Source organism: Lygodium microphyllum, chromosome 15, assembly GCF_053477565.2.
Source record: "Lygodium microphyllum isolate KBCC chromosome 15, Lygodium_microphyllum_v1.1.10, whole genome shotgun sequence".
Taxonomy (NCBI): Eukaryota; Viridiplantae; Streptophyta; class Polypodiopsida; order Schizaeales; family Lygodiaceae; genus Lygodium; species Lygodium microphyllum.
The window spans coordinates 2048969-2069268 of record NC_141149.1 but is presented as its reverse complement, the minus strand read 5'-3'; the positions used below and the strand labels follow the sequence as shown (position 1 = coordinate 2069268).

Genomic DNA, 20300 nt, shown 5'->3' with positions numbered 1-20300 from the left:
CTGCTTCCCAATAAGCATTTGGCAAACTCTTTTCATTAAGCATTGCCTCTCTACTACACCATTCTGTTGTGGTATATAACTGCAAGTAAGCTGTCTTTTTATACCATATTTGGCAAGATATCTATCAAACTCTTTGGATACATATTCTCCGCCTCCATCTGATCTTAAACGTGAGATATAATAGCCCAGTTCATTTTCAACATGTTTTTTGAAGTCTTTAAAAGCATCAAATGCCTCATCTTTGTGTTTCATAATGTATAGCCATGTGTATCTACTGAAATCATCAATGAAAGAGACATAATATCGAGCACCATTGAAAGAAGCATTATGGCGGACCCCATACATCCAAGTGTAGTAACTTCAATGGACAACTTTTCCTGACATGTCTCATAAAAGGAAACCTTGCTTGTTTTCCAAAAACTAACAAGCAGAGCATATGTGTCCAGGATCATTGTATTTGAACTTAGGTAATCCAAGTACAACCTCTTTTTGCTGCATAGATTTCAGCTTCTAAAGATTTACATGGCCAATATGTTTATGCCAAATTTCAACATCCTGTACAACTCCATCATCATGGGCAAATATGGTTGTCTTCAATTCAGGAATAGATGCATCCAACGTAAACATTCTTCCATCCCTTTTGCCTTTAGCAATCAATTTGCATCCATTACCATATTTCTCAATAAAGCATCCATCATTATTGAATCTGACTTATAGATTCTGCTCTCTGTCCAACTAACAAAATATTTTTAGTGATCGATGGTACATGAAGCACATCATGTAGACTCTTTTTCTTGCTGTCAAGTATAAGCAATGGGACCACACATGTATGCTAAATATCATGTTGGGTATCATCCCCAGTGCATACATATCCATGAGAACCTACAACCAACTCATCAAACCATTCTCCGTGGGGTGTTATATGATTAGAGTCCCCTGAATCTATGTACCATTTCTCATCTCTACTTTGCTTAGGCACATTCTTTGATACATGTTGCATAGCAAACAACCTGTCTCCCTAATCATCCTGAGCACCACTGGAAGATGCATAATTTCCATTTTTCTATCTTTTGCTTTCATGTCTTCTTGCTTCTTATGATAATCTTTGGCAATATGCCCATATATGCCACAATAATGACAGTTTTTGTCCTTGTTAGACTACTCATTTGACTGTTAGGATCCGCCACCTCTACCTCTAGGTGATCTCCCCTTTCCTCTAAAGCTACCAAAGGCCCTACATATTCAAGATATTCCATGCATTCTGTTGCTATTGTCCATAGGTATTTTGAGTGTCTCCTCGACCTCGAAAAGAACCATGGCCTCTACCACACGGTAGCTAGAGTAGAGAATAGTGTCTCTTCCTTGAGATGAACTGAAACATGTGTTAAGACCAAGCTTTACTTCGTCATGTAGTAGTAATGCAAGCAGTTCATCCCAATTAGGGGGTTCTACTCTTACAAAAATAGAAGTATCAAATGCCTTGTACTCCTTGCCAAGCCCATTCAATGTCACTACAATCATATCATCCTTTGAAACACTAGACCCAATAGTAGCCAACTCGTCAGCTATAGTCTTTATCTACATCGTGTATGCTTGAATGCTCCTGTCATTTTTGGACATATTATTAAATTACTGCTTAAGTTGTATCTTCCTTGCATGCATGACATTACCATAATTTTTCATGAGTGTATCTCTCTTTCAAGGAACAAAAACTGGTAATCTGCATAGCCATTGAATTAGAAATGCACTTGAGAACCAATGTAGTACTTTGCTAGCTCTTTCCGACCACTGTTAGTGAGCTCTTTGTTGATCGTATGTTGGATTTCATTCAGGTAATTTGGGTTTAGCTTCAGTCCCCATGTATAAATCCTAGTATCCTTTGCCAATCAAAAAAATCTGCATCTTGAGATTCCATAGTGTGAATTTCTTGTTATCAAGCTTATCACTGACAATTTGGGCGATGTTATCGGTACCCTGAGCATTTGCCATATTGCAGCAGACAATTTGTAATCAATGCCCCTTGTTAAAATCACAGTATATCAACCCAGAAACATGTCAGATACATCCACAATCAAGTGGCACAACACGTAGGTACATCAACTAGTTCATAGAGTATGTAATTGCTACATACCCTATGTACATTCAATCTTACTGATAGTAGAGAAACATACAGTCTGCAATCAGTAGCCAATAAATGACTAGAGCCTTTTATAAGTCAAAACAAAGATATTTATGTGTCAAAACATGCCCCAAAACATCCTAGACATTTGCCACTATATGTGAGAGTCCATACATGACCTTTCGGGCACACTATAGTACATGTACATCAAGTAAAAATGCCAAATATCTTCCCGAATGATAACATTCAGCCAATACTTAGCCAAAACAAGGGCAATCCAAGCTCAAAATCTTCCCGAATCATATCATACACATGCCAACACACGTAGAGACCAAGACATGATCATATCGGCATTCATGCATGGCGTCTTCAAGAACCAATGTCATATAACTCTTGTACTACTCATGTACATCCAATAATCATGTCAATTCAATTGATTTTTAGCTCCAAAGTCAGCATTCAATGCTCGTTTTAGTTCATACAACATCCAATATACATATGCCCATAATCAAGGTCCACAAATACTATCCAATGTCATAGATTTCCTCAAGAAGTAATAGATGTTTGCTGTCCACAGTTTTGGACAGATTTCTAGCTTGTTAAAACCTTCCAAAGCTGAGCATTTGACACTCCAGAACCATGCTCAAATGCATGAGAATAAGGGCATATACATTGTTAGGATGAAAGCCACAAGTTCCCTGGAACCACCTATTGTTTACTGTAGTAAACAACTAGTCTGCACAGGTTTGTGCTAAATATCTCAAAATTTGTGAAGAATTTGAAAAATTATAGAGCACATTAAAACGATCAGGAATCGTGGGCCGTTTCTCCAAAATCCATTTATGTAGCAAGTTATGGCTTTTGTAAAAAAAGGGTTGCATGCATAGTCTCCTTTAATGACATTTTTTTAGATCTGATGTCTTTGATGTCAAATGGCCACTCAAGGTGCTCAATGAAGCCTTATGAAGCCCCCAAATAAGCCACAGCAAGCTCTTACACAAGCATAAAGCACAAACCCTGATGCATACCTTGACAGAAACAATGGCAGCCTTTCTTCTTTAGCAGAGACTCTTATCTTCAAGCTCCAGATCCAGACTCCAATGCCATGCTCTAGAGAGCCCATTCATGTTGGCTCTGATACCATGTTCAAAGATAAGAGAGACAAAGTGGAGCCAAAGAGTGAACAGTCAGCTCATCTCATTCATCTTCATTATTCAATCTCTACTAACATGAAAGAGATAGTACAACTAGGTTACCACTAACCATGACTAACTGTGTGGTTAGGTCAACATAGACTTATTTAATATCCCACACATGAGTACAACTGGACACAGCTATAGGTAATTTCAAACACACACACACATGCATATGAGTAGTTGAGCTTGAAGCTCAATATACAGAACCTGAACCTGATGTCCAATTAGGCCTCAGTCATGGCTGAGAAAGAAGAGGAGCATAGAAACCTAGGAGATGACGAGCAGTCAGATGAGGATGATTTGGATGACGAGTATAAAGACTAATGTTCCCTCAATTAAGAGAGCGAAGAAGAGATTGACACAATAGAGTATGACACTAACAAATACATGATTGATAAAATATGAGTAGATTCCAAACTACAAAAGGGAAATGCCCTTAAAATCAAGAGAGGAATCATATGAACGGAGTGTGATTGCATGTGGTTGGAACAATTAGGGGTAATTGATCACGAACAAGTAGGGATCACCCAACCAAGTGCCGCATTGCTATTTAGAACAAAATCACCTTCAAAGTTATGACCACCAAGAGAGACACCCTCTTCTAGCAAAGATGGAGAGTTCAATTTTGAGTCAAAAGTAAGCTCAGATATAGCGATCCTGAAATGCCCCAACCACCTAAGACCAAATACACCAAGGGGAACCTACTAGTTCACCTAAGGCGAAGATGGTTGAGGGAGGAGAGAAAGAGACGACCTAGGGAGTTGAAAGCTGAGGAGCAAGAAAATTGCAAGATCTACCAAAATGATTCACAAAATTCAAGAGGCAATAGAGTGGTGATCTTGCTAGATGCCAAGAGGCAAGGACAAGCAAACGAACTTATAGAAGGGCCTACCAAAGTCAAGGAGATTGACCTAGTTAGGGAGGAAGGGGAGAAGCGCTGACCTGTCTTTGTAGTCGATGCCTTGACCAAGCACGAAGAAGCAAATCTCATTGCACTCCTATGAGACTACATAGGCATATTCGCTTGGTCCCTCGACAAGCTAAAAGGAGTAGATCCGAGTGTAGTGATTCATAATATTTCCATGACACCATATGCAATGCCACTCAAGTAGGGACCATATTCCATGAATCCCAAGCATGCTCATGTAGTCAAGGAGGAAATAGACAAGCTATTAAGAGCTGGATTCATCTATGAGATTTAGCACACTAACTGGGTTTCACCCATTGTAATCGTCCTAAATGAAGATGAATGGAAAAATCAGAGTGTGCATCAATTATAAGAAAGTCAATGCTTCTACAAAGAGAGACAACTATCCACTACCCTACATTGAGCATATGCTCAAGAGAGTGGCTGGAAAAGAAGCCTACTGTTTCCTAGACATCTTCTCAAGTTACAATCAGGTGCAAGTGCATCTTGATGATAGGCATAAGACCACATTCGCTAATGTCAAGTGGGATGTCTTTGCCTACATATTCATGCCATTTCGGACTGACAAACGCACCAGCCATGTTCCAATGGCTCATGTGTGCCATCTTCAAGGACATGCTTAGGTGTGAGCTAGAGGTATTTGTTGATGATCTATGTGTTTACTCAAGTTGGAGGGAACACCTAGACAAACTCCATGCAGTCTTTGAACGATGCACATTGTATCATCTCTCATTGAACCCCCTTAAGTGCCAGTTCTGAGTGAAACATAGATGCATCCTGGGGCACGTGGTGTCCAAGAATGGAATTGCCACTACTCAAAAGTCAAGGTTATTTTGACCTTCCACCACCAACCAACTACAAGGGTGTTCAGTTCTTCCTAGGACACACAAGGTACTATCAGTGATTCATGTTGAACTATGCGCTAATCACTAAACCACTCTACAAATTGTTGATAGTATTTGAATGGATTGAGAAATGCCAACATGCATATGAAGAGTGGAAGAAGGATCTAACAATTGCGCCGATCCTAAGAGCCCCAAAGACTAGACCATAACCTTCCATGTATATATTGATGCCTCAAAGTTTTCCATGGGAGATGTTTTGTGCTAACCTGGTTAACATAACCTAGACTATCCAATGAGCTTTGCTAATAGAGATATTATGGATAGTAAGATGAACTATTCCACAACTGAGAGAGAAGGGCTGGCCATGGTGTTTGTTGTGAAGAAATTCTAGCATTATCTTTTAGCTACACCTTTGACTTTCTTCATAGACCATCAAGCTGCTCTACATTGAGATATTGGCAATCACACCTAGCTTAGCCTCTTTGTATGGAGCAGTGTTGGCTCAAGATAAAGAATCCCATATGCATAGTGGAGGAAAGTGCAGCCTAGTTTATTCCTATAAAGCATTGTACTTACTCCCATTTTGAATACAATGTCATAGTCATTTTATACTTCCAACAAAGTGTATGTGTCATTATCAACACACAAGACTTTGTTTATGAGTCCAAGATTCCATCTTGGAATCTAATTCACTTGTGTGACATTTGGTCTTGATGTTTATTACCTCATGAGCTCACTCTTCCTCTTTCCTCCTCCGTATCCATGCTCTAGATCCAACATTTTTACATGGTATCAGAGCCTAGTCAGGCATGGTTCAGCTCTACAAATCACTTCTTCACCTCCTCTCAACCTTTGGTTAGCTCAGCTTGACATAAACCCTTCATCTTCCACCTCCATATTCACTCTATCTCTCTTGGTTGCCATAGACAACACCTATCTACCTCTGTTGGAGCAGCCATATCTCTTCAACCAGGCCATATCTCTTCAATATTTTTTCTCAAGAGTTCTTCCTTAGATCAAGGCACATCTTTTCAGCTCAATATTGCCCAACATTATTGAAAAACATAGATCTGGCACAAATTTTGCTACTGTAAATTGGACCTATTCTCTCTCTATCAAGAATCGCGTGGTGGGGGGACTTGCTCAAGATGTTACGCCGAACACACACAGAATGCACAAGGAGAAGCTCACTCAAGACACAAGAAGAGAGATGGAGGCCAAAACGTTTTCTTGCTGGTTTCTTCTTCTTCTTCCACACTCTTTACAATGTACACAAAGTATAGATAAGATACAACATAAAGGAAAGTGGCCTACTAAGTCAAACAATGCATAACCGACTACACTAGTCGACTAGCGCTATAACTATGCCAGCTGTAAATAGGTGTAACAACCCGAATATAATAAGTAATGAGTCAGTGTCCATGTGAGAGTCATAATGACCATCAACGTGCTAAGTATAGACATGTGGACCCATCTAACCAGGCGGTCCATCATCAATGTCCACATGTGTTGAGTTTGTCATCTCAACACTCCCCCTCAAGCTCAACTGCATCTCTACAACTCCAAGTAAGCTTCAAAACTTTTGAAGCTTCTCTGTACCCAATACCTCCATGAAGATGTCAGCTATCTGATCCTGTGTGCTGACATACACCAAGTCAATCTCACCTATTAGTACCTTCTCTCTCACAATTTGTGGTAGTGTATCTCAATATGTTTTGTCCTGGCATGGAACACAGGGTTCCTAGCCAACTTTATACTGCTCATGTTGTCACAATAAATGACAACTAGACCTTCCACCTGCACATCTAAATTAGCGAATAACTTTTGCAGCCATACTACCTCACATGCTGCAACAGCAACACCTCTATACTCAGCCTCTGTACTTGACAAAGCAACTGTAGATTGCTTTTTGCTACTCCACGTAACTGCTGCACTACCAAGAGAAAACATGTACCCGCTGGTAGATCTTCTATCAGACACACTACCATCCCAATCTACATTTGTGTATCCAAACACCTGTACATCTGTACCTACCTCATAGAAAAGTCCATAATATAATGTGGACTTCACATATCTCAATATGCGTCTCACTTCATCCAAATGTGGCTTTCTAGGTACTTGCATAAACTGACTCACAAGACCAACAGCATACCTCAAGTCTGGCCTTGTAATGGTCATGTAGATCAAACTCCCCACTATCCTCCAGAACATAGTAGGGTCTTCTATCTCATCCCCAACATCAGCACTCAACTTTACATTCTGCTCCAACGGGACTGAAAGTGGTTTGCATGCTATCATACCATACTTGGACAACATATCCAAGCCATACTATCTTTGGGACAGCCATATACCATCATCACATCTGATCACCTCAATGCTAAGGAAGTACCTTAGCTCACCTAAATCCTTCATCTCAAACTTCTTCTTCAAAAAATCCTTGACTTCAGCAATCCCACTATCACTATCACCTGTAATAATCAAGTCATCCACATAGATGACTATGATGACCAAACCTGTATCTCCTTTTCTCACATAAAGTAAGTGATCATCATCAGAAACATAAAAGCCAATATTGACAAGATACTCTCTGATCTTGTTAGACCATGCTCTAGGTGCTTGCTTGAGCCCATAGAGTGCCTTCTTCAACCTGCACACATACGTGGGATACTCTAAATCTTCATAACCTGCTGGCTGATCCATATACATTTCTTCTTGTAAAACACCATGCAAGAAGGCATTCTTCACATCCATTTGCTACAACCTCCAACCTTTGGCTGCTGCCAAAGTAATCACACATCTAACAGTTGCCATCCTAGCAACTGGACTAAAGGTTTCATCATAATCTATGCCATATGTCTGGGCATAGCCTTTTGCAACCAGCCTAGCTTTGTACCTACTAATAGAACCATCTGCATTGTGCTTAATCTTATAAACCCACTTACATCCAATAGCTTTCTTTCCCTTCGGCAGTGATACTAGATCCCAAGTATTATTGGCCTCTAATGCAGCCATCTCCGCATCCATTACTGCATCCCAATGAGCATGACCAACAACATCCTCAAAAAAAGTGGGCTCAACATCCTCAACTACTTTCACCATGTAACCATAGTGGTGAGTTGCATAGCCTTCAAAACCAAATATTTTAACAGGGTATCTCACCCTGCTAGATCTACGTACCACCGGATCACTTAATGGAGCCTTTACATTACTATGAGCTCTCTGTACACCTGGTGTCCTGACAAAAGGAATGCCAAGCTCATCATCCAAGCTCTCTATGCCACTGGAGTCTCCATCAAGAACTGCATCAATGCCATCTGACACTTTATTCTTTCCTTTGTCTTTACCTGTAGTACTACTAGATGCACCTGAAGATGTAGAGCTACTCCTTAGTCTCCCAGACCAAGGACTACCAGATGATGTCTCTGGTCCACTAAGAGTCTGTGATTCTTACTTTTTAGCCTACACATGAGTGTCATGTTCATCATCATCATCCAATGCATCACAACTAGATGCATACCAACTACTCATTTCATCAAAGATGACATCCCTACTCACTCTGAACTTACATGTGATAGGGTTATAACATCAATACCCTTTCTGCTCTAAAGAGTATCCAATAAAGACACATTTTTCTGCCTTTGGATCAAGCTTCTTCCATAGCTCATCTGGCACATGAACATATGCAACACAGCCAAATACCTTCAAGTGCGATACATCAAGCTTCTTGCCAGTAAAGCATTCTTCAGGAGCCATCCCATGAACTGCAGCTGTGGGAGTTCTGTTCATAATATAAACAACAGTATGAACAGCCTCAGACAAAAAATGCTTAGGCATATTCTTTTCAGCCATCAAGGCAGATGCAACTTCTGCAATATGCCTGTTTTTCCTTTCTGCAACCCCATTTTGCTGTGGGGTATACCTGTATGTGAACTGTCTCTTTATCCCATGAGACCTTAGAAAATCACTAAACTCATTTGAGAGGTACTCTCCCCCTCCATCTGACCTCAAGCACTTTACTTTCAAGCCTGTTTCTCTTTCAACTGCAGCCTTGAAAGTTCTAAAGTGCTCAAACGCTTCACTCTTTTCCTTCATAAAGTATACCCACAGCTTTCTAGAACAATCATCAATGAATGTGACAAAGTATGAACTGCCTCCAAGAGATACATTTTGTGTAGGCCCCCAAATGTTTGTATACACAACATCAAGGATATTTCTACTTACATCTCTGTCATGTGAAAAGGGTTGTCTTGCATGCTTACCAAACTAACATGCTTCGCATACCTTATGAAATTTTGCAACTCTAAATGTAGGCAAACCTGTAACCAACCCTTTGGACTGCATTAATTTTAGCCTTTGTACATTTGCATGTCCAATGTGTTTGTGCCAAATTTCAATATCTGCAACAACACATTTTCCTTTAGCATACATAGCAGCATTCATAGTAGGAATTCCAGCATCCAGAGTGAACATACGTCCAACTCTACTTCCCTTTGCTACTAACCTACACTTGTCATTGAAGTCTTCTACAAAATAGCCCTTTGTATTAAATTTAACTTACATCCCTTGCTCTACCATCTCACCGACTGACACCAAATACTTTGTAATAGATGGCACATGTAATACATCTGAAAGACTCTTTGTCTTACCATCATGTAAGGACAAGGAAACTTTTCCAATGTGTGAAATTGGGTGGCATGAATCATCACCCGTCTGCACATAACCTGCATTTTGCAAATCTTGCAAGGGCTTAACTGCAGAAATACATAGTGCTCTTCGCGCACACCAAATCTCACTGCAATCTGAGATTTTTGCTCTGCCCTGCTTTCGGTGCTTCCACAGGCACTATCCAAGAGAGAGAGTGGAAGGATGGGAGAGCTTCTTACCCATGGCTTGCTTGCTCGAACCTTGCTTCTTCTCCTTCACTTCAGCCTTCGAAATCAGCCTCTCTCAGTGGCGCGGCTCTGATACCATGTCAAGAATCACGTGGTGGGGGGACTTTCTCAAGATGCTGCGCCGAACACACACAAAATGCACAAGGAGAAGCTTACTCAAGAGACAAGAAGAGAGATGGAGGCCAAAACGTCTTCTTGTTGGTTTCTTCTTCTTCTTCCACACTCTTTACAATGTACACAAAGTATAGATAAGATACAACATAAAGAAAAGTGGCCTACTAAGTCAAACAATGCATAATCGACTACACTAGTCGATTGGCGCTATAACTATGCCAGGTGTAAATAGGTGTAACAACCTGAATATAATAAGTAATGAGCCAGTGGCCATGTGAGAGTCATAATGACCACCGACGTGCTAAGTGTAGATGTGTGGACCCATCTAACCAGGCGGTCCATCATCAATGTCCGCATGTGTTGAGCTTGTCATCTCAACACTCTCCCTACTCTGAGCATTATTCCATGAGTTATCATAGGTCATTTTTTAGACATATAGGTGACTTACTTCAACTAAGAGGTCTTGAGAAAATTTCAGTCCAGCAAAGAGATATTAGAAGATTACTCAAAGGTGGTATTGTAGGAAGCCATAGACAGCCAGCCTATTGTTCAAGTGATGGCTCCATCATCACACCTCACAATGGTGGTACTGTAGGAAGTCATAGACAGCCAGCCTGTTGTTCAACTGATGGCTCCATCATCACACCTCACAATGTCAAGGGCTACCATAGGGCTTTTGAATTTTTTCATATCGGCTACCTCCTGACAAAATTTCATCTCAAATGGTCTACTAGATGAGCTGCTATAGCCAAAATATCATGTTGCTATCACGAAACTGTAACTGGGAGCCATAGCCACTTACCTTCAAGCTCATATTTTTGCTTTTTTTTCTTCACCAACTGAACTCAAGCAAGGTTCTGACCTTTAGATCCACTAAGTAAAAGTATGAAAATATTTCAATATCCAATAAGCAAACCTTGGAAAGCTTTTGAAGATTTGAAGCTTTCACTGAAGGACAAGCATCAAGTGCAGTGAAATTTTATGCTACCATTGCTTGTGTTTTTCAACACACTGCAAGTCAACTTGGTTACTGATCAACCTCAAACAAGTGAAGCCATTGGAGTTCTCTTTCATAGCATATTCCTGCTAGGGCACATTGCATAAAAAACAGGTTCATATCAGAGAATATTCATTTTGAAGACTCAAGGATCAAAGGAAAAAGGTCGTACGTTTTACATCGTCAGTGAGTATTTCTTGACGGAAAAGAGGACATGTGTGCTGAAAGTGTGTGCAATTACAAGGACAATAGTCCAAGGAAGGGAATAAGTTGTCCACAATAAAATATGAAGAAAAATAAAGCGATTTATAAAAATTAGTATTTCTATCAATTTTTTATGGATTTTTGTAATTCTGCCCACGTTGGCTTGTCGACCAGATACGTTCCAATCGTTTTGAGTACCCGAACAACTATATTCGGAGTTCAAATGACGAAGTTATGATCCAAAAAAGTTGTAAACAAGCATAAAGCAGAAAAACCAAAAATAGTGAAAAGCAGTAGAAAAGCAAAAGCCAAAAGCTGAAAGCAAAAAGCCTAATGTGTGTGAATATGGATAGAAAACTATATAAGGAGATGAGAATGGAGAGTTAAGTGCATTCCCCCTTGATTACAATTATATTATGTGAGAGAGGAGAGTGAAGGGTCGCATGGTAGAGTGAGCTCTTTTCATGCCAATTAGGAAGTCGGAGCCTTTGGATGTGAAAGCACCGAGCATCCGCTCAATGTTGTTAAGGTACCAAAATATATCTCACTTGGTTTGTTTTCGAATTATTGGTATTTTCATTGTGTTGTGGTTGTGTGATGCTCTACCCACATTCGGGTTTTTACTTGTTTTGAGCTTCAAGAGGCATTGTGTTTTGTCTTGTTTTTATATGTGGCTTGTGGTGTATTATCGAATATTTGAATTTTTCAAGTTGTGTTGTGCATCCAACAAAGTCAATCATCCCAACCGGCACTCCTTAACGTCTCGTTATTGGGTTGTGAGTGAGGCTTGCTCTCGATCACCGCTCGCGTAACAACGTGTATGACATTCAATAAGTCAGTGTAATCAGTGGCTTAAACTAAATTTAGTCTTGATTATTCATACCTATGTGCGTAAGTCTCTTTCAGTTAGTATGAGAGAAGAATAATGGAAGAAGAACAACAATGAGATGAGGCTCATCTTCTCCTCCACTCTGTCTCTCTCCCTCTCTTCCAATAGCAAAGTCAATAAAAAAGAAGAGCATGAAGAAGAGGACCAAAAGAGGAAAGCTGCAAACAAAGCAGAGAAGAAGAAGAACAATATCAACCATGAGGACCCTAAAGCTGCAAGCAAAGTGAAGGACAAGTACAAAATCGAAAAGAGCAAAGTGGACTACATGTAGAAGGAAAAACTTCATCAGTCCTTCTATTATGATGAACTCTTTTAGCCTTGTATTGCCTAGCTCTAATGCTTCTAACATAAGCTTGTAAACTCCTCATATAACCTTGGACTACATCCTTTGTACACTTTGTGAGGCCCTTGTTACAGCCTCTAGATGTCCACCACGTCTTTGGTACCCACACTTAGCCTTTTCTGTACAGCCTCTGGTGTTTACCATGTTTGTGGTGTGCCCACACTTTGTAGGTGGTTGCTCACTAAAGCCTCTATATACTTTGTACTTCTCTAGTTGTGATTGAGAAGGGGTGTTAAGATGTTGGCAATCACACCTAGCTTAGTCTCTTTGTATGGAGCAATGTGGACTCAGGATGCAAAATCCCATATGCACAGTGGAGGAAAGTGTAGCCTAGCTTATTTCTATAAAGCATCGTACTTGCTCTCATTTTGAATGCAATGTCATAGTACTTTTGTACTTCCAGCAGAGTGTCTGTGTCATTGTCAATACACAAGACTGTGATGTCTGTTACCTCATAAGCTCACTCTTTCTTTTTCAACCTCCATAGCCATGCTTTAGATCCAACATTTTTACACTCTGCTGTTGTATCTCATTGTCAATACACAAGACTGTGATGTCTGTTACCTCATAAGCTCACTCTTTCTCTTTCAACCTCCATAGCCATGCTTTAGATCCAACATTTTTGCACTCTGCTGTTGTATCTCATGAACAAACCTTGCACTACTAGACGCATAGCTAGGTGGTTGCTATTTCTGCTAGAATTTGACTTCTCCATGGTTATATGCAAAGCAAAGAAGCACTATTTGCTTTGATCACATGTTTCACATACCCATAGGAGAAGCCATTGGATAGGCTATCATAGACAACTTACCAGATATGCATCTTTTTAACCTATCTAGCAAGAAGGATTTATTTAGAGTGGACTTGACACCACACTAGGTAGATGATACAGTCCAAGTGCTAAAGCACATAGACTACTCGAAAGACCTATCGAGAAGGCCTAGCTTAGGTGACTTATCCTCAAGATACAACCCTATCAATTGATAGTCGATTAGCTCTTTAGATTAGGGAAAGATGGCTTACTACGATGATGTGTGCACGAACATGAGATGCATGACGTACTTGTGGAGACACACGATAGAATCGTTGGAGGACATTTCAAAGGAGACATCATAATGTGCAAAGTATTGCAATCTCAACTATGGTGGCCCACACTTTTCTGTGATGTAACACAATTTATGAAGCATTGTGATGAGTGCCAACAATGGACCAAGGTCCCTGACCATTCGAAAGGACAAGATGGAGCTAACCTCAATCATCAAGGAGAGTCTGCCCCATAGGTCTAGAACTATGCAAGAGAGATGGGATGGAAAGGAGGCATGGATAGAATGCCTAGAGCTAGAACACCCATCGGAGACTCGACTTCTAACTACCCATGCACTAATTTGTGAAAAGTCACGACATAAGAAATGGTTTGATAAGCATGTCAAGTAGTGAGACTTCGACCAGGGTGACCTAGTATTGAAGGGAGTCGCCGCCAGTCTAACGAGAGGGTGAGGAGGGCTCTCTGCGCTGCCGCCCGAAGCCATACGCCACCTCCCGAACATTGCCCACGTGGCCTTGTAAGGCCTTCTGGAAGCCTTAGAAGCTTCCAAGGGAGGCTTCCTAAGCCCCCCTTCCTGTGGCCTTTGGGACTACCCCCCTCCCTCCAATTTTTCCCCTAAGGGCCCTTAGACCCCCTTCCTATAGCCTTTAAGGCTACTTTTTTCCCGCTGGAAATTCCCCCCTTAGGGCTCTATAAGCCCCTTTTCCCCCCAAATTCTCCTTGGAGAGCCTTTAAGAGGTCTTAGGCCCTTTTCCTCGCCAAAAGCTTTTACCCTAAAAGCCCTTATTCTCCCCCCCCCCCATATCTCAAATCCCCCTAAGGGCCCCCTTAGCCTTTTTTTTCCCATGCAAAAATACCCCTTTTACCTCTCTCATACCCTTGTTTTTTTTTTCCCCACACGTAAAAGAAAAGGGGGCGTTAAGGGTTTTTTGACACCTTCTTTCCCCATACAAAAACCCTCGTAAGGGTTTCTACACCTTTTATTCCCCGTTCGTGTGAGTCTTTAAAAGGCCATTAAGCCTTTCCCATGGCTTTAATGGGCCTTATTCGCGAAAGATTTTGAAACACCCCCTTTTTTTTTGAAATCCCTACTTCAAGGAGGGAACTTAAAACCGCTTCCGACGGACGGGGCAAGTTATCGCAAAGGGAGCTACGGTGGAATTTAAAAAAAGGAGTTGCAAAGCTGCATCCACAACGGAAAGGCTACAGTCGCGATGCCTCCTAAGAAAGCCCAAGGCGCAGCGCAGGAGGGTCATCTCCTAGCATCCACGTGGACATCTCACCCCAAGTCCAGGTTTTCCTTCCTAATTTTTATTTGGTATTGTTATAATTCAATCATGCAAGGTTAATTGTTGGAAATAGGATGCATTTTCGTCTTAAACGCTTTAGAAAAAAATTAACTCATGAGACGGAGGAATTCAGTCATTAGTATTTCTAATAAAATAAACAAAATAAAGTAGGTAGAAAAGATTGATATGCATTTCTAGCAAATAGCTTTATGCATTGCAATGAATTAAAATTAGATTAATGTCCATTGTTATAAAATGGAATTAAAATAGTATACTTCGTTTAAACATGGAAGTATAAACTGCATATCGCATTATTAAGCCATATCTTCTTCGCAATGAATCATCATGGGAAGTGCTAGGCATCCTTAGGAAAGTGCAAGGCATGAAATGACTCTTACGTTGCATAACTCTAGTCAATTATCGTTTTTTCAACTGCATAATTACTAGAAAAAGGTTGCTTGTTTAGCATAAATCTTGTTTGCAAGTTACAGGATGATTAGTTGGAATTAGGTTATAACCTAACCTATCCTTGATCTTAAACCGATAAGTTAGGGTTGAAAAACAATTTACGCATAGACAATGAGTCATGTGTTTATGGAAATGATAGCGTGATTATCGTCAAGAATTAAACAAATTGGCATAAACCTAAAAACCTAAACCCGCGGAGTACTCGATTTAGGAAGAGTTAAATCAATTCCAAAGAACTCACTAGGATTTAATACGTGACCTAGTCACACGTATTGCTAAAACTGAAACTCCTATACCCTAAATACTTGCCCTCATTCACCGAATGTAGGGACAGTGGAACATATTTGGGAAGTAATCTAGGGTTTGTCCCTAAGAATCTTACGCTAAAAAGATGGAACTTGGAACCCTAGTACTAACGACATCCGCCTAATGTAATCAGGAACTGATTGTTTCGTGACTCCATTTGATGAGTAGAATAGTCTCATAATTCGATGCGACACCTATGCAACAAGTGCGGAGTCATATGATCTTGTGATTGGATCAAAGGGAATGGCCAATTCTCGCAACAAGGTTGGCAGGTCCTTACGCGAGTTTTCTTGCAAGAGGATGAATAATCATCCTAATATCTTTATAATTTGTCAAGGTTTGAATAATTTGGAAATATGTGAAGCGACTCCCTCTTTAGATGTCATTTTTAGAGAGGGATATTCGAGGCCATTGGGACTCAACTCTGTTTCAATACAGCCTATCACCGTCAAATTGATGGCCAAACAGAGAGAGTCAACCAATTCATTGAAGATATTCTTAGAGCATATTGCTACCGCGAACCGAAGAAATGGATCCAATATCTACCATTGGTAGAGTTCGCCTATAATGCTTCTTACCAATAAAGCATTCAAATGACACATTTTCAAGCATTGTATGGGCATGACTGGCGTACTCCACTGAATTTTTCAGATCCTATCTTAAGGGTAGAAGCTTCCAAGAAAATGCTAGAGGAAATGGATGAGCAGGTCAAGGCCATCAGACAAGAGATTAGAGCTGCCAAGGATAGGCAAAAAGCCTATGCAGATCTAAATAGACAAGAATGGCTCTTCAAAGAAGAAGATATGGTTTTTATTTGTATACGACCCAAGAAGAGCTCCTTATCATTAGGAGAGTTTAAAAATCTTATCATTAGGAGAGTTTAAAAAGCTAAGTCCAAGGTATTGCAGGTCCTACAGAATACTCAAGTGCCTAGGTCCCAATGCCTACAAACTCCAACTCCCTGAGAATGTAAAGGTTCACAATGTATCTCATGTTAGCCTACTAAAGAAATATGTATCCAATCCTAGTCATGTACTCAATGATCAACAAGTTGTAATGCCAAGCCAAGGAATCCTTGAGCTCTAGCCCGATAGAATCCTAGACATTCAACAGAAGCGATTGAGAAGTAGAACTCTCAGAGAGTACCTCATCTAGTGGAAGGAATATCTAGAAGAAGATGCCACATGGATTGATGAGAGTGCTCTCAACCAACAATACCCCCAACTCCTTTCGAGATGAGGACAACTCGCTTTAATGGGGAAGGATGTAATAATCCCCCCTTTTCATGTCCCATAGGACCCCCCCTAAATAATTAAATTACTAAAAAAAAATTTACTCCCCCTCCCCTATTGACGCCACCAACTAGTGGGAGGGAGAGGAAGTAGGAAATGATGATGATGAAGACGACAATGATAACAATGGGGAGGAGGGGCACATGTGTGCCACCTCCCTCCCCCCCACTATCTCTCTCCCTAGCTCACAATGGCAATAGCATGGCGATGGGACGTTTTGCCGCCCAGGTGGAGGGTGGGGAGAAGGTCACCATACCACCCCTCCTCCCCATAAATACCCCCCCCCCTTAGGATGAAGCCAACACCTCCCCAACCCCCCTCCTTGAAAGAAATCGATACCACCTTCTCCCTCCCTCTACCAAAACTGAGAGAGAGAAAGAGAGAGAGAGAGAGAGAGAGAGAGAGAGACGGAGATAGAAGAAGGTTCTAGAAGTTCCTCCCCTCCTCCTCTTGGAGGGGGTTCACAAATACCCTCCCTCCCTCGCTATTCCCGCAAGAGGTTACTGGATTCCAAGAGGAGTGTAGGAAATTCCTACAAAAATGAGAGCACCGAGAAAAGAGAAGCCCCGCATTCCAAGTTCAAGAATGGCACCGAAACACAAATTCTCCCAAGTAATCGGGAAGGCCGCGACCACAGAAGGGGGTTCGGGCAAAGATGCCACTGCTAACACGAATGGTCTATCAGGTACAAATATCAACTTGTCATTCCAAAACTAGGTACCACTACGATGTCTTATCCTATGAATGGAATGGTAGATCATAATTATCATGGAAAGTAACCTGCGCACCCACTTTCGGTCAATACAGTTGAAGTCACAGCGTACCCTGAAACTGCTGTCCGCAACCTTGCGGCTCTAAAACGGGCCCTGAAACGGCCTCAGATGCCCAAAATAACTCCGAGTAAGCCTTAAAGGGCTTACTTGCAGAATACACAGTGCTCTTCACGCACACCAAATCTCACTGCAATCTAAGATTTTTGCTCTGCCCTGCTTTCGGTGCTTCCACAGGCACTATCCAAGAGAGAGAGTGGAAGGATGGGAGAGCTTCTTACCCGTGGCTTGCTTGCTCGAACCTTGCTTCTTCTCCTTTGCTTCAACCTTCGAAATCAGCCTCTCTCAATGGCGCGGCTCTGATACCATGTCACGAATCGCGTGGTGGAGGGGGTTGCTCAAGATGCTGCGCCGAACACACACAGAATGCACAAGGAGAAGCTCACTCAAGAGACAAGAAGAGAGATGGAGGCCAAAACGTTTTCTTGCTGATTTCTTCTTCTTCTTCCACACTCTTTACAATGTACGCAAAGTATAGATAAGATACAACATAAAAGGAAAGTGGCCTACTAAGTCAAATAATGCATAACCGACTACACTAGTCGACTGGCGCTATAACTATGCCAGTTGTAAATAGGTGTAACAACCTGAATATAATAAGTAATGAGTCAGTGGCCATGTGAGAGTCATAATGACCACCGAAGTGCTAAGTGTAGACGTGTGGACCCATCTAACCAGGCGGTCCATCATCAATGTCCGCATGTGTTGAGCTTGTCATCTCAACATTCTTGGCAAAAAGGAGTTTTTTTTGCTCTTTACCAGGCAATTAAGGAGGGAATTAGTGATGGCAGGGGGCTTTTTCTGGCTCGTTCTACTACCGTGAAGGGGAAAAATTGCTATGGAATTATGGTGCAAGCTATGAAAAGAGGTGGCCATTAGAGCTGCTTTGAATCTGGCATATGGTGGGAGTGAAGGACTTCTACATTGGCTCACTGTCTTCGAGATGTACATCCTCAGATGGATTTCTATAGTGGCCGTTGTTGATGTCTGCGAAAAAACAGGGCTCTAGGGGACTGCTTGAGAGAAGGGAAGCAGGATGAAATTAAGTATTAATAGTGCGCACAGTTATAATGCTTCTGGCAGGTCAGATAATACACTACCTATGGCCAGAATTAGCTGTGGTCATGGATCAGATGCGATCATCAGCAAAGGAAGTACATCATCAAGTGCGCCCCACAGAGATCTCATATCCTTACGTGAAGGAGATTGACGCTCCCAGCTGTGATTAAAATTTCGAGAGTTTCTGCTGTTGCTTTAGAGGAATGATCCACTTCTGGAGAGGCGGCCTATAGCTCCGCAGGTCTTTCCACCACAGCCGATTTGCTGCACCGCCTTGATCCCTTCTGAGCTTTCTTTGCCCGATCGTTCATTTGGATGGCCTTGTCAGCTCTGTTTCATCATTATCGAAGTTCAGCAGGCAGTTTCTAAGGTGCTTGTCTTCTCTTGCCCGGAGCCCCTTTCTGCGCTCGCTCTGGGGAAAAAGCTTCAAGGTTTGCACCGATCTTCTTCAAGCCGCAAATTTTCTTACTGAAGCTTGGATTGGGCACGAATCCACAACCAAAAACAGGACATTCCGAGAATGCCAAGGAAAAAAGCAGTGGACTGAGGCGACTGAACGGGGAGATCTCTCTGTCAGTGTCTATTTCTTTGCTGCCATTGCACCTTGTCTCCAGCCTCGCTATTACTCAATTTCTTCATCTCCAAAGTCCTCTCCTAAGCGGATACATGTTACCTGTGTTTATGGTAGGAGTCCCACTAGTCGATTGCATAAAGGTGTATGCTCCACATGGATGAAGAATGATGTTCCAGCCACATGTGAAACAGATGATAAATGTAGCTGCTCACCGATCTTTGTGAGACAGACAAATTTTAGGCTACCAGAGGATCCATTAACACCCATAATAATGGTTGGTCCAGGGACTGGTTTGGCACCTTTCAGGGGGCTTTCTACAGGAAGAGCTGCACTTCAAGCATCTGGAAAAGAGCTCGGACCTGCACTTCCTTTTTTTGGTTGCCGTTCAAGGAAACAGGATTACATTTATGAGGAAGAGATTCTTGCACATGCTAAAACGGGCATTATAACAGAACTCTCTGTAGCCTTTTCAAGGGATGGACTGAGCAAAGAATACGTGCAGCATAAAATGAATGAAAAAGCTATACAAAGAACAGAGATGTAAAAGCTTTGTTTCACATGATAAGCTTCTATTAGGGGCTATGAAGCAAGCTCTAAGGAGTGCATGCCATGGTCTACAAGATAGGAATGATGCAGTTGATAATGTGTGGCAAGAGCTCCTTGCTCAGTATGGGATTGTGTTGAAAGTCTTAAAGAATCGAGTGATGGATACAAGTTTTGATGCAGTGGATGCAAGAGTGTGCCCTATATGCCATTATGGACTGCATCTCTCTGCAATAGGTTTCAGATGTTGACCTGAGCAGTATACATGTCTGGAGCCTATGCATGCACTTATCAGATGCTTTATCCGTTGGACCTGGAGTTTGAACAAGCTGTTTATGACTAAGTCCTGAATCTGGTTGAATTATTT

The 20300-nt window shown here is 41.4% G+C and overlaps 1 pseudogene; it reads left to right on the top strand.

The window, feature by feature from the left end:
• The first annotated feature begins 19547 nt into the window (after positions 1 to 19547).
• LOC148024199 (NADPH--cytochrome P450 reductase 3 pseudogene) lies at positions 19548 to 19934 on the top strand (annotated as a pseudogene).
• Positions 19935 to 20300: the final 366 nt, after the last annotated feature.